The 14,547-nt window shown below is 49.6% G+C and overlaps 1 protein-coding gene and 1 pseudogene across 1 annotated transcript in view; both read right to left on the bottom strand.

Annotated features, from left to right (window-relative positions):
• LOC140421965 (uncharacterized) overlaps window positions 1-14,547 on the bottom strand; it is a 136,390-nt gene that overhangs the window by 104,665 nt on the left and 17,178 nt on the right. The gene's annotated exons all lie outside the window — the stretch shown is intronic.
• LOC140421962 (josephin-2 pseudogene) lies at window positions 10,803-12,799 on the bottom strand (annotated as a pseudogene).

Below are 14,547 nucleotides of genomic sequence, written 5' to 3'. Positions count from 1 at the left end.
GAAGTGTGGACCTTGGGTAGGGTGCTCTTTCCAAGAGCCGGTGCAGACTCGATGGGCCGAATGGCCTCCTTCTGCACTGTAAATTCGATGATTCTAATCTCTCCACCAGAGTCGTGACAGAATTCCGAGGATTCTGAATCAGTTACAAAATTATTAGGTTCATAGATAATAGATCATAGAATTTCCTCGGGTTCTGTGACCATTTCTGGTGGTTTCTTTTTCGAATGCTCTTGTTTAGTTACTTTTACTTTGGGATGAAATGAAGCTGCTGCGGGAGGGTTTTCGGTCACCGTTGGCTTCTTTTTCATAATAATAATATTTATTGTCACAAGTAGGCTTACATTAACGCTGCGATGAAGTTACTGAGAAAATCCCCTCGTCGCCACATTCTGGCGCCTGTTCGGGTACACAGAGGGAGAATTCAGAATGTCCAAATTACCTAACAGCACATCTTTCAGGAATTGTGGGAGGAACCGGAACACCTGGAGGAAACCCACGCAGGCGGAATGGTAGCACAGTGGTTAGCACTGTTGCTTCACAGCTCCAGGGTCCGAGGTTCGATTCCCGGCTTGGGTCACTATGCAGAATCTGCATGTTCTCCCCGTGTCTGCGTGTGTTTTCTATGCTGGATGCATTCCTCTCATTATATCCTCCACAGCAGACACAATCTCCCATGCCCTACACTCATCCCTGGAGCATCTCGACAACAAGGACTCCTACATCAGACTCTTATTCATTAACTACAGCTTTAAATTCCTAGTGTGCACATCACCAACAATCTGTCCTAGTCCACCCACATCGGCACTACGAACAAGAAAGCACAACAGCGCCTATACTTTCTCAGGAAACTAAGGAAATTCAGCATGTCCACATTGACTCTTACCAACTTTTACAGATGCACCATAGAAAGTATCCTATCTGGCTGCATCACAACCTGGTATGGCAACTGCTCGGCCCAAGATCATAAGAAACTACAGAGAGTCGTGAACGCAGCTCAGTCCATCACACAATCCCGCATCCCATCCATTGATTCTGTCTACACCTCCCGCTGCTTTGAGAAAGCGGGCAGCATAATCAAAGACCCCTAGCACCCGGCTTACTCACTCTTCCAACGTCTTCTATCGGGCAAGAGATACAAAAGAGAACGCGCACTAACAGATTCAAAAACAGCGTCTGTTACCAGACTCCCAAATGACCCTCTTATGGACTGACCTGATCTCTTCACACATCCCCTCCACTGAGTAGTGCTACACTCCTGTATGCTTCACCCGATGCCTGTGTCTATGTATTTACATTGTGTATTGATGTTTGCCCTGTGTATTCTCATGTATGGAATGATCTGTCAGAACTGTACACAGAACAATACTTTTCACTGTATCTCGATACACGTGACAATCAACAAATCCAAATCCTCACCATTGAGGTGATAGTATTTCTAATCAGTAAGGCTACTCCACCCCCTCTGCCATATTCTCTGTCCCTCCTGTAAACTTTATAACCGGTATATTTGGTAGCCAGTCCAGACCATCCAGCTACTTGCCTTTGGAACTGTTTTGAGTTCCCCTGAGGCATTCCCTTCCCCCACCATTTGTTAGTTTAAAATCCTTGTGACCTCCCTATTTATCCTTTCCACGAGGACACTGGTCCCAGATCGGTTCAGGTGGAGACTGTCCCAAAGGTACAGATCCCTCCTGTCCCAATACTGGTAGCAGTGCCCCATGAAATGGAAGCCCTCTTTCCCGCACCACTCCTTTAGCCACGTGTTTACTTCCGTAATTTTCTCATCCCTGTGTCAAATTACACATGGCTCGGGTAATAATCCAGAGATTATGGGCGGGATTCGCCGACCCCCCCCGCCGGGTCGGAGATTCGCTGGGGGGCGGCATGAATCCTGCCCCTGACGGCCGCCGAATTCTCCGGCACCGGAGATTCGGCGGGGCAGAAATCGGGAGGGCGCCCCCCCACCCCCACCCCCCCGCGCGATTCTCCAGCCCGCGATGGGCCGAAGTCCTGCTGGTTGTATGCGGGCTCGGGGTCCTGGGGGGGTGCACGGGGCGATCTGGCCCCGGGGGTGCCCCCACGGTGGGCTGATCCGCGATCGGGGCCCACCAATCCGCGGGTGAGCCTGTGCCGTGGGGGCACTCTTTTCCTACGCGGCTGCCATGTCAGCCTCTGCCATGGTCGACGCATAGGTGACCCCCCCCCCCGCGCATGCGCGGGGATGATGTCAGCAGCCACTAATGCTCCCGCGCATGCACGGACCCGGAGGATTCCGCACCTTTGGGGCGGCCCGACGCTGGAGTGGTTCACGCCACTCCGTCCCGCCGGGACCCTCCGCCCCACCGGGTACGGGAGAATCCCGCCCTAGAACCTTTGAGGACCTGGGGCGAAATTCTCCCCCAACGGCGCGATGTCCGCCGACTGGCGCCCAAAACGGCGCCAATCAGACGGGCATCGCGCCGCCCCAAAGGTGCGGAATGCTCCGCATCTTTGGGGGCCGAGCCCCGACAGTGAGGGGCTAGGCCGGCGGCGGAGGGATTTCCGCCCCGCCAGCTGGCGGAAACGGCATTTGGTGCCCCGCCAGTTGGCACGGAAATGACATCCCCGGGCGGCGCATGCGCGAGAGTGTCAGCGGCCGCTGACAATTTCCCTCGCATGCGCAGTGGGGAGAGTCTCTTCCGCCTCCGCCATGGTGGGGACCGTGGCGGAGACGGAAGGGAAAGAGTGCCCCCACGGCACAGGCCCGCCCGCGGATCGGTGGGCCCCGATCGCGGGCCAGGCCACCATGGGGGCACCCCCCGGGGTCAGATCGCCCCCCCCCCCCCCAGGACCCCGGAGCCCGCCCACGCCGTCTTGTCCCGACGGTAAATACCTACTTTAATTTACGCCGGCGGGACAGGCAATTTCTCGGCGGGACTTCGGCCCATCCAGGCCGGAGAATTGAGCGGGGGGGCCCACCAACCGGCGCGGCCCGATTCCCGCCCCCGCCCAATCTCCGGTACCGGAGACTTCGGCAACTGGCAGGGGCGGGATTCACGGCGGCCAACGGCCATTCTCCGACCCGCTGGGGGGTCGGAGAATGACGCCCCTGTTCTTTAATTTTGTTCCTAGTTCCTGATTTTCCCCAAACAGGTCCTCTTTCCGAGTCTTGCTAATGTTGTTTGTCCCAACGTGGACCCCAACAACTGGATCCTCCCCCTCCCTCTCCAATATCCTTTCAAGCCGGTTGGAAATGCCCTTCACCCTGGCACCGGGCAGGCAACATACCATGTGGGACTCTCGGTCCTGCTTCCAAAGGATGTTATCAGTTCCCCTAATTATAGAATCCCCGACAACTACCACTTCCTCCCCCCCGCTTAAATGGCTTCCTGTACCAGGGTGCAGTGGTCAGCCAGCTCATCCTTCCTACAGTCACTGCTCCGATACCCTGCCCCTCCGAGTCCGCTCCCTGGAGAATCGGCTGTGAATCCCCAAGGTAAGGTTTTTGTCCTCACAGCTCCGACACTCCATTCCTTTGAGTCCACTCCCTGGAGACTAGGCCGTGAATCCCGAGGAGACGAGGTATTGGGGAATGAGAGAAAGGAATGTTCCATAGAAACTAGAATTATCTGTTCTGAATTTCTATCCTGTACTGAGTGTTGACTTTTGTAAACTCCTTTTACAGATATTACAAGAGGAGGAATTACATACAGAAATCTCAATTGTCACGTCTCGGTCTTACAGAGTCACTCCTTGGGATCTGAGTATCATCGGCCTTTGAATTTCGAAGGAGTAATGCTTGCCCAATCTGTCAGCTTCAAAAGATTTTAATCATCAGTGTGACTGGAAAAGCACCAAGACACACACACCCGTGTGAGTGTGTTCCAGAGCATTGACTGTGGAAAGAGCTTTAACCAGTTACACTGCCTGAAAAAAACATCACACCATTCACAGCGGGGAGAAACCATACACATGTTAATAATAATCTTTTATTGTCACAAGTATGAAGTTACTGTGAAAAGCCCCTCGTCGCCACATTCCAGCGCCTGTTTGGGCAAGCTGGTACGGGAATTGAACCCGCTGGCCTTGTTCTGCATCACAAACCAGCTGTCTAGCCACTGAGCTAAACCAGCCCTTCACCAGTTTGTGTGTGGTCAAGGCTTCAACTAATTGTCTTTCTGACCTGGAAAGACACGAGGAAACCCAAAACATGGAGAAACCGTGGAAATGTGGGGATTGTGGGAATGGATACACAATCCCATCTCAGCTGGAGATTCATTGACGCAGTCACACTGGGGAGAGGCCATTTACCTGCTCTCAGTGTGAAGGGATTCACGGAGTTATCCAGCCTGAAGAAACACCAGCGAGTTCACTCTGGGGAGAAGCCGTTCACCTGCTCTCAGTGTGGGAAGGGGTTCACTCAGTTATCCAGCCTGCGGAGACACCAGCAAGTTCACACTGGAGGGAGGCCATTCATATGCACGGTGTGTGGGAAGGGATTCAGTGATTCATCTACCTTACGGACACATCAGCGAGTGCACACCAGGGAGAAACCGTTCACCTGACGCTCTTTGAGCCTTGTTGCAAATTCCTTGTTTCAAATTTCACAAGGATCAGAGTGAAGGGGTGTTTGGAATTGAGCCGATATTTAGTTTGCATTTATGTTTGGATCCTCCCAAATCATACCACATTGCCATGAAGATGGGCCCTTGTGGTTACATGTTTTTGTTTAATTTTCTTCTGTGAGAAACACCATCAGGGTATGAGGGGCAAGTTGTCTGAGGTGGACTGGGAAACCACAGAAAATGGTATGATAGAGAGACAGGCAATGGCTAATATTTAAGGAATTATATATCTACTAGGGGGGTCAGTTAGCTCAGTTGGCTGGATGGCTGATTCATGATGCAGTGACTCCAAAAGCAGTTCAACTGTCGTACTAGCTGAGGTTATCCATGAAGGGTCCACCTTCTCAACATTGCTCCTCGCACGAGGCCCTCGCTCTCTATCTCTCCCCCTCTATTTCTCTTCCCCCGCCCGCCGCCGCCCGCCCCCCACCCGGGAACTTTGGCGCCTCTCATTTCTCATATATACACCAACTATAGATTCCTTTCGGGAACAGAAATCCAACAGGAAAAGTGATACAACCGTTGCTAACAAGGAAAATTAAGTAGTAGTAAGCCTGAGGATTGGGAACTTGTTTTAGAATTCAGCAAAGGAGGATCAAGAAACTGATAAAGAGGAAATAGAATATGAGAGCAAACTGGTGAGAAACATAAAAACTGACTGGAAAAGCTGCTATAGGAATGTGAAGAGGAAAGAGAGGGTGCAGAGGAGATTTACAAGAATGGGAACAGGGATGAGGGACTCCAGTGAGTTGGAGAGACTGGAGCATCTGAATTTTCTCTTTTCAGATCAAACAGGAATTAGGGTTGGGAATGGGGCCAATGGGCCCATTGAGTCCATGCTGGCTCTCTGTAGATCTAACCATCGCCTTGTTCTATCCCTGTCGTTTTATTTCCCTCAGGTCCCCATCCAATTTCCTTTTGGAAACATTCCATCATCTCTGCTTCTACCCCCATCGTAGGGAATGGGCTCCAGATGTTTACCAATTTCTTTAAATGCAAATTGGTTTCAGAGAGCGAAGAAGGCCATTCTGCCCATCATTCCCATTCTGTCTCTTTGAATTAACTATCTAATTAATCCCAGTACCCGGAAAGTTTATATTTCTTTCCAGATTTTGTGCAGTTCCATTTTGAAAGCTATAGTTGAATTTACTTCCTGCACAATTGTCAGACTGTGACTCTCAAATCAGAATAACTCGTTCTGTTTTAAATTAAATAATTTCACAATATCCTGTGTTTGGTTTTTCACAAGGTATTTGAAATGGAGTTAAAGGCATGGTTGTTACATAAAACTAAGACTCAATCTTTATTCATGATCATGGTGAGTGGGCCGAGTATGATATGTCCAAGTCTGGGGACTATTTCTCAAATGAAATTACATTTCTATAGCACCTTTCATGACCACAGGATCTCCTAACACATTTTACATCCAGTGAAGTGCTTTTGAATTGTCGTCACTGCTGTCATGTGGGGAACGATAGGTATGCCTTAGTAACAAAATTTAATTAAAAAATCATCTTCATCCATCTTCACTGTTATAAGTAACAAGGTCAAAAGCCAAGCAAAATGTGCAGAGGATACTGGAAGTCTGCAGAGGGATTTGGATAGGCTAAGTGAATGGGCTAGGATCTGGCAGATGGAATACAATGTTGACAAATGTGAGGTTATCCATTTTGGTAGGAATAACAGCAAAAGGGATTATTATTTAAATGATAAAATATTAAAACATGCTGCTGTGCAGAGAGACCTGGGTGTGCTAGTGCACGAGTCGCAAAACGTTGGTTTACTGGTGCAACAGGTGATTAAGAAGGCAAATGGAATTTTGTCCTTCATTGCTAGAGGGATGGAATTTAAGACTAGGGAGGTTCTGCTGCAATTGTATAAGGTGTTAGTGAGGCCACACCTGGAGTATTGTGTTCCGTTTTGGTCTCCTTTCTTGAGAAAGGACGTACTGGCACTGGAGGGTGTGCAGAGGAGATTCACTAGGTTCATCCCAGAGCTGAAGGGGTTGGATTACGAGGAGAGGTTGAGTAGACAGGGACAGTACTCGTTGGAATTTAGAAGGATGAGGGGGGGATCTTATAGAAACACATAAGATTATGAAGGGAATAGATAGGATAGATGCGGGCAGGTTGTTTCCACTGGTGGGTGAGAGCAGAACTAGGAGGCATAGCCTCAAAATAAGGGGAAGTAGATTTAGGACTGAGTTTAGGAGGAACTTCTTCACCCAAAGGGTTGTGAATCTATGGAATACCTTGCCCAGTGAAGCAGTAGAGGCTCCTTCATTAAATGTTTTTAAGATAAAGATAGATAGTTTTTTGAAGAATAAAGGGATTAAGGGTTATGGTGTTCGGGCCGGAAAGTGGAGCTGAGTCCACAAAAGATCAGTCATGATCTCATTGAATGGTGGAGCAGGCTCGAGGGGCCAGATGGCCTACTCCTGCACCTAGTTCTTATGTTCTTATTATGTTAAACTCTAGCACATGAGTGGACTTCTAATTAAAAATGAATACTGTATAAACCAAAATGTTTCCAGAAACTGCTGAAGGAGTCAAAATTGTTTAAACTACAAAATCGTTCCAAAATTTTGAAAAGCTACTGGTCATCATATACTGCCAATATATGGCTCCAGAATAAGATTCATTGTTCCATCCGATCAAAATTAGTAAGAAAGAAAGCTATTGTATTCTACAAAACTGTCTTTGAACTACTGTATCCTGTATTAACCAAATGTATTAATTGAAGATTACTGTATTAATTAGCTACCTGTCAGATGATTGAATAAGTAATGAGACTTAATTGAGTTACAGTTAATGAATCAATTGTTATGTTAAAAGACAGTTTTAATTGCTGTAAAACTGTAATGCTTACTTTCTGTGTCTGTAAAGAATGTGCAATGAGGATAAATGTACTGGCAAGAGAGACCTTCAAACTCTGATTAGCCTCAACATTTGAAACCATGAATAAGGGATTGTATAGAATCAGATAAGGGGATAGTAAGAAACAGTTCTGTTGTATTCATGTCTAAAGTAATGAGAGATGTGTGGAGTTTGTATGTTCTCCCTGTGTCTGCATGAGTTTCCTCCGGGTGCTCCAGTTTCCTCCCACAGTCCAAAGTTGTGCAAAGGTTAGATGGATGGGCCATGCTAAATTGCCCCTTAGTGTCCAAAGATCCCACACACAGCAATGTGATAATGAGCAGATGATCTGTTTTTAGTGATGTTGAATGAGGGATAAATATTGACCAGGACACTGGGGATAACTCCCCTGCTCTTCTTCAAAATAGTGGCTGTGGGAACTTTTACACCCACCTGAGAGGGGCAGACAGAGCCTCAGTTTCACATCTGATTTGAAAGAAGGCTGTTCTGACAGTGCAGCACTCCCTCAGTGCTGGGGCCAGGAATGTTGGATGTGATTTTTGTCCTCAGGTCTCTGGACTGGGATTTGATCCCACAACCTTCTGATTCAGAGGTGAGAGAGCTGCCCACTGAGCCACGACTGACACTATCGACTATGGGCCCGATTCTCCGGCCTCGTTGCGCTCTCGAGCAAGAGTAACGAGGCCGCTGAATAGCGGGAAATGCCAAAAACGAGATCCGCGCCAGGCGCCAAACAGTTTGCGATGCAACCGGCCCGTTTCCCTTGGTGAAATCAGGATATCACCGTAGCGAGGTGAGAAACCAATTATCACCTCTTCAGACCCATTTCCATACAATTGACGAGAGCTACCCCAGATCCAATGGCCTCCCGTCATTCAGCGGCCTCCCCAGCAAGCGCTCACACTGGCGGTGATTAGTATTTCTTTTGAAAAGCTTGAACCAGGCAGAAGAATTCCTGTGGTGAGCCGAGGAGGTGAGTCGCCATCTTTGCTCACAGGCAAAGAGCCCGGGGGCACTAGGCATGCTGCCCCAGTATTTGGGGGGGGGGGAGAGACTCTGGGGGTGGCAACCACTCGGGCACCACCATGCCAACCCCTGGATCATGTGTTCCAGTTCCGGGGGCAACCCTTGTCCCTGCCCATCTGCCCCAACCGCCACCCTTAACCCCCACTGACTGCTGAGGCCTCTGGCTATGTGGCTGAAGGCTATTGCTGATAGGGAATTGGCAATTGTGAGCCCTTAAAGTGAGCCCTTCACAGATGCCAAGAGGATTCCCGTGGGTGGGCAGGCCTTGTAGCATGTGGGAGTCATTGCCTAGCATTGCAATCAAACCTTGATGCCTGGACACTGCGCCTGAACACTGCAGGAGACAAGAGCATACACGCAGCATCCGCACACCCAGGGGATGGGACAGAGCCTCAGGGACGTCCACGGCCAGAGGGTGGGTGGGTGCCACGTCAGGTGATGGGGGGGGAACGGGGGGGGGGGGGGGGGTGGATGCCTGGAGAGATGGGCAAAGGGACCGGGGGTCAGCCCGCATTGCAGAAGAAAGTGACAGAGGCATCATAATGTCATAATGTTTGTGCAAAGAGGTATTTATTGTGCTGTACATTATCCCACTCCTGGTGGCGTGGTGCCCCCCCCATCCCCGCGCCCAGTGCTCGGGGATCCTCGACATGCCTGGCCCTCCTAGCTCTAACACTGTGTCTGGCTGTGACCAATGTCGACGAAGCTGCACAGGCGTGACTGACACTCATTCACGTGTCTATCTGAAACCGCGCACCAGGGAATGAACGCAGGCGGACCATTCTGGTTGAAGCCACGCTAACGTGACTGACGGATTTGAAGCCGCGGAGATGGGCCATCGCTCACTCGGGCGTCTGGTTGAAGCTGCACAGGTTGTTGAAGCCATGCAAGTGGGCCAATGCTCACTCGAGTGTCTAGTTGAAGCCGCATAGTTCACTGCATTTTCTTTCCCTTTGTCTATTTGTTAGATTTCTTTCTCCATCGCATCAGAAAATAAATAAATAAATATTGCCAAATTCAAAAAGAAAGAATGCTCCCGGTTCTGATTGAGGAGCCGTGAGCTCCATCACAGGGTTCACAGCGGAACATCAATCTCAGTTAATGCAGAAAGATGGTTGGGACCCACACCTTACGGCTGGGGGACAGGAAAGCTGGCGGATGGGTCAGAAGAAGGTTAGAGAACAAAAGGGGTAATAATTCTGAGCAGCCTATATTTAGTGAAGAATTAGACAAAGGAATGAGACAATCCAGTCCAGCCGGTGGCTGCAGTTTGCAGCAACACAGTTGGGCAGATAGGGTGGGGCCGCCCCAGTGGATAAAACACAATCACCAACCGCCCTTGGGCCGAGGACACTGAGCCTCATCTCACTGTGGCCAGAACCAATAGATATTGGGAATTGAAGGAAAAGGAGAGACATTTAGTAAAAACACAGGGTAAGACTAATCCTGAAGGAACACAAATTTGCTGAGGAATAGCAATGGTGTCACTTTACCTGCCTGAAGACACAGGAAACTGAGCGATAAAATGAAACCATTCAGCTGGACAGCTGGAAATGAAATACAGGCTTGTGTCTCAAAGAAAAACTCCGTCTGTGAAAAAGCATTTTTGCAAACTTTAAACCAAGTCCTTTCAGAGCAAGTAGATAAGGACAAGTACAGCTCCTTCTGCGATTACCAAGGGGGAGGCTGCCCTAAACATTACAGTCATATATTCTCCCCTCCCTTGTTCTGGCGAGTTAGCAACAGTTTTAGTTAAAAATGTAACAAATGAATTTACTGTTCCATTTGAGATGCTAATAAGAGGTTTTTTATTGTGTTTAGTTCTATGTTTACAATTAGTTTGGATAGGAAACTAAACTTCATCCAATGTGAAACTGATTTAAATAAAATTCCAACCGCTTGGATTTAAGAGACAGGTTTGAAAGTAAGTAACCCATGTTTAGGTCAGTCTGTTCCAAAACAAAGATAAGACGAGTTTGGCAGCAATCCAATTTTAACTCCCCAGTACATTTGGGTGATAAAAAAATGTTGAGAGTCAGTTTTAAAAAAAATATTTTTTTATTCTCCTCTTTTCTCACATTTTCTCCCAAATTTACACCCAACAATAATCAGTAACAAATATGTCAATCCCCATATCAATAACAACGATCCCATCCTCCCACCAAACCCCAAACATTAGCTCGCATGTTCACATAAACAAATGACAAAAAGGAATCAGGAATCACCCATAGTCGCCATTAACACACACAGCCCCCCTCCCCCAACCCTCCCACCCACCCGCCCCAACTAATGTTCGATCTTATCCAGTTCTTGAAAATGCATAATGAATAATGCTCATGAATTGTAGAACCCCTCCATCCTTCCCCTCAGTTCAAACTTAACCTTCTCAAGAGTCAAGTATTCCAACAGGTCCCCCCGCCTCGCCAGGGCACAGGGTGGAGAGGTTGCTCTTCAACCTATCAGGATCCGTCTTCGGGCGATCAACGAGGCGAAGGCTACAACATCTGCCTCCGCACCCGTTTCCAACCCTGGCTGGTCGGACACCCGAATATGGTTGGAGTTCTGTAAACATCTTCCATGACCAAAAGGGGGAAGTGTTGGAGGGCACTTTGTGATACTGGACTATGATATAAATTATAGGTGGCCCTGTAACTACATCTGTGCTCCCGTATTACTTTTAAATAGTTCTGATGAAACAAAAGGTACTCATTGGCTTAGATGCCTGTTTAGAAGAGGTAATTTGTAGAAATAGATAGTGTATACACAATGCTGTTAACATCAGAAAAGACACAAAATGGCTGTTAGCTATTTTGTGATATAAAATGGCTGAACAAGCCACATTCCCTGTAAACTGTCTCATGAGACCCAAGCGTGGGTATGTATAGAGAGTGTCCCAACAGCCGATGATAACAGCTTCACAGAACAAGACTTGCAATGTATCCTTGATAAGCTCAAGGTCTAAGGCTGTAGACAGGGCACATCATTGTTAGTTTTGAATGACTTCTGTATGAAGTTAGGGGCGGGTAAGACAACACCCACTTTAACCATATATGTGATAATTGGGTATGGCAGGAAAATTGATTGACTGCATGTAAAAAGTGTGACGCGAATATAGTTGATTGATTGTCTGTAAATGAGAAAACAACTAATTCTGCCCCTTGAATCTGTATATTATCCCATGTGAGCTTTAGCTCAAGTGAGAGAAGGTGCTGTCACAGGCTGTGGAGTCTGAGACCTTCCCTCCCAAAATTCTGACATAATAAACTGCTTTTTTTACTTATACTCAGGTCATTGTGTGAATATTTTCACCCCTAACATTGTAATTCTTTTATTTCATGATGTGATATTCCCAATGAGAGCGCGACCTCGAGGAATTGAGCTGAGTTCTAACTGTACCATCAAGCAACATTGCATAATATTATGTATTAAAACCCCATTCCTGTTTGTTTCAGTCTGGTCAATGAACTTAAACTATGTGACGATGGAGCAATATAGGAAATGATAGAGGCAATGATTCAATAACAGTCCTGCTGATATTGTCTCTTTAAACATTTCAAGTTCTTTTTTAAATACATTTAGAGTTTCCAATTATTTTTTCCACCTCCCCAGCGCGCTGGCTTCATCCGTCACAGCTGGAGGTCTGAGTCAGCCCGCTATCGGCGGCGAGACATTCCCCCCCCTCACCGCTCCCGCTGTCCGATCTCACGTGTCTCGCGTTCAGGGAGCGAGCAGCCAGCTTCCGTCCTCCTCCACCTCCCTCGGCACCACCAGCAGCAGCTCACAGGGATCCTGGGCAATCTGGTCCTGCAGGAACTTCCTCAGTTCCTCCTCATTCCCGATTGGAACCGGGGCCTTTAGTTTGGAGTCCAGGTTGTAGTAGGCCCCGTTGATTAGCCTGACTGCCACCCAGTGCTTGCGCTGGATGGGGAGCGAGACAAAGCCCAGCGTCATGTTGGAGGGAATGTTGAGGATGAAGCCATGGACCCGGCTCAGCACCAAGCTGCTGAGCGACTTGCGTTTATCCCACCAAATCGCAGCGAGGCCTTGAGTTAGCAAGGCGGCCATGAGGACGTTGACATCATAGTTCCCGGTTCCTAACAAACTGCGATGTGGATTCACCAGAGAGTCGGGAGCCAGCTGGCCGCTCAGCCCGTCCAGCTGCTGCTGGGTGAAGAGCGGCTGCTGCAGGAGGTTGTTGAGGGCGTGGAGGGCGCAGTGCTCTAGGCGCTGCCGCTCGTGGTACAGCGGAGGGGGGGGGCTCCGACATCCCCACACCCGGGGGGGCTCCGACATCCCCACACCCGGGGGGGCTCCGACATCCCCACACCCGGGGGGGGGGCTCCGACATCCCCACACCCGGGGGGGGGCTCTGACATCCCCACACCTGGGGGGGGCTCCGACATCCCCACACCCGGGGGGGCTCCGACATCCCCACACCCGGAGGGGGCTCCGACATCCCCACACCCGGGGGGGGCTCCGACATCCCCACACCCGGGGGGGCTCCGACATCCCCACACCCGGGGGGGGCTCCGACATCCCCACACCCGGAGGGGGCTCCGACATCCCCACACCCGGGGGGGCTCCGACATCCCCACACCCGGGGGGGGGGCTCCGACATCCCCACACCCGGGGGGGGGGCTCCGTCATCCCCACACCCGGGGGGGGCTCCGGCATCCCCACACCCGGAGAGTGAGGACAGGCCGCCGGGTGAGTCACTGCCAACCCCGAGGATGCGCCATTCCCACCCAGGCCCGGACAGAGAGCCCTTTTTGCATCTTTTAACGACTTATTATTTTTCTTTCTTCAATCTAAAAACAAAAAAATTCTTCAAAAATAGTTTTTTAAAATATTCCTCAAAACGTCCCCTGGGGCCGGACTTCCGACGACTTAAAAACACACTCTAGGTGGGAGCCACCCGGTGTGGAACATCTCCACTACATTGCGTCCTGGCTTCGGGCCTGCCGCCTCATCCTCAGTTTAGCTCCACCCCCGTTGCTCCAAATGCATGCGTCCCGGGCCCGACACCTCAGCTCCGGCCGCCAGACACTCGCGTGGGGTTCGTCGCCGGTTCTCAAACCGGCCCGGCTGGACGCCCGGGACAGCTCCAAAGGCCGCCGAAAATCGGTGGGGGGAGACCACAAAAACGTAGAAACCCCTGAAAGCGGCGTAGACAATGGCCACCGGCGGGAGCTCCTCTAGGACAGAGACTTGGACTCTTTCCACAGTCAGTCCCCTGGAACACACTCACTCGGGTGTGTGTGTCTCGGTGCTTTTCCAGTCACACTGATGTATAAAATCTTTTGATGCCGACAGATCGGGCAAACATTTCTCCTTCGAGGTTCAAAGGCCGATAATACTCAGGTCCCAAGGTATCGAGTGACTCTGTAAGACTGAGACGTGATCATTGAGATTTCTGTCTGTAATTCCTCCTCTTGTAATACCTGTAAAAGGAGTTTACAAAAGTCAACACTCAGTACAGGATAGAAATTCAGATCAGAGAATTCTAGTTTCTATGGAATATTCCTTCCTCTCATTCCCCAATACCTCGTCTCCAATACCTATTCCCCATACCTAGTCTCCAGGGAGCGGACTCGGAGGGACGGAGTGTCGGAGCTGTGAGGACAAAATCCTTATCTCGGGGATTCACAGCCGAGTCTCCAGGGAGCGGACACAGAGGGGCAGGGTATCGGAGCAGTGACTGTAGGAAGGATGAGCTAGCTGACCACTGCACCCTGGTACAGGAGGCCATCCAAGTGGGGGGAGGAAGTGGTAGTTGTCGGTGATTCTATAATTAAGGGAAGTGATAACGTCCTTTGGAAGCAGGACCGAGAGTCCCACATGGTATGTTGCCTGCCCGGTGCCAGGGTGAGGGGCATCTCTAACCGGCTTGAAAGGATATTGGAGAGGGAGGGGGAGGATCCAGTTGCTGTGGTCCACATTGGGACAAACAACATCGGCAAGACTCGGAAATAGGACCTGTTTGGGAATATCAGGAACGAGGAACAAAATTAAAGAACAGGTCCTCAAAGGATGTAATCTCT

This window comes from Scyliorhinus torazame, chromosome 5, assembly GCF_047496885.1.
Source record: "Scyliorhinus torazame isolate Kashiwa2021f chromosome 5, sScyTor2.1, whole genome shotgun sequence".
NCBI lineage: Eukaryota > Metazoa > Chordata > Chondrichthyes > Carcharhiniformes > Scyliorhinidae > Scyliorhinus > Scyliorhinus torazame.
The sequence above is the reverse complement of the archived record's forward strand: the minus strand, read 5'-3'. Positions and strand labels throughout refer to the sequence as shown.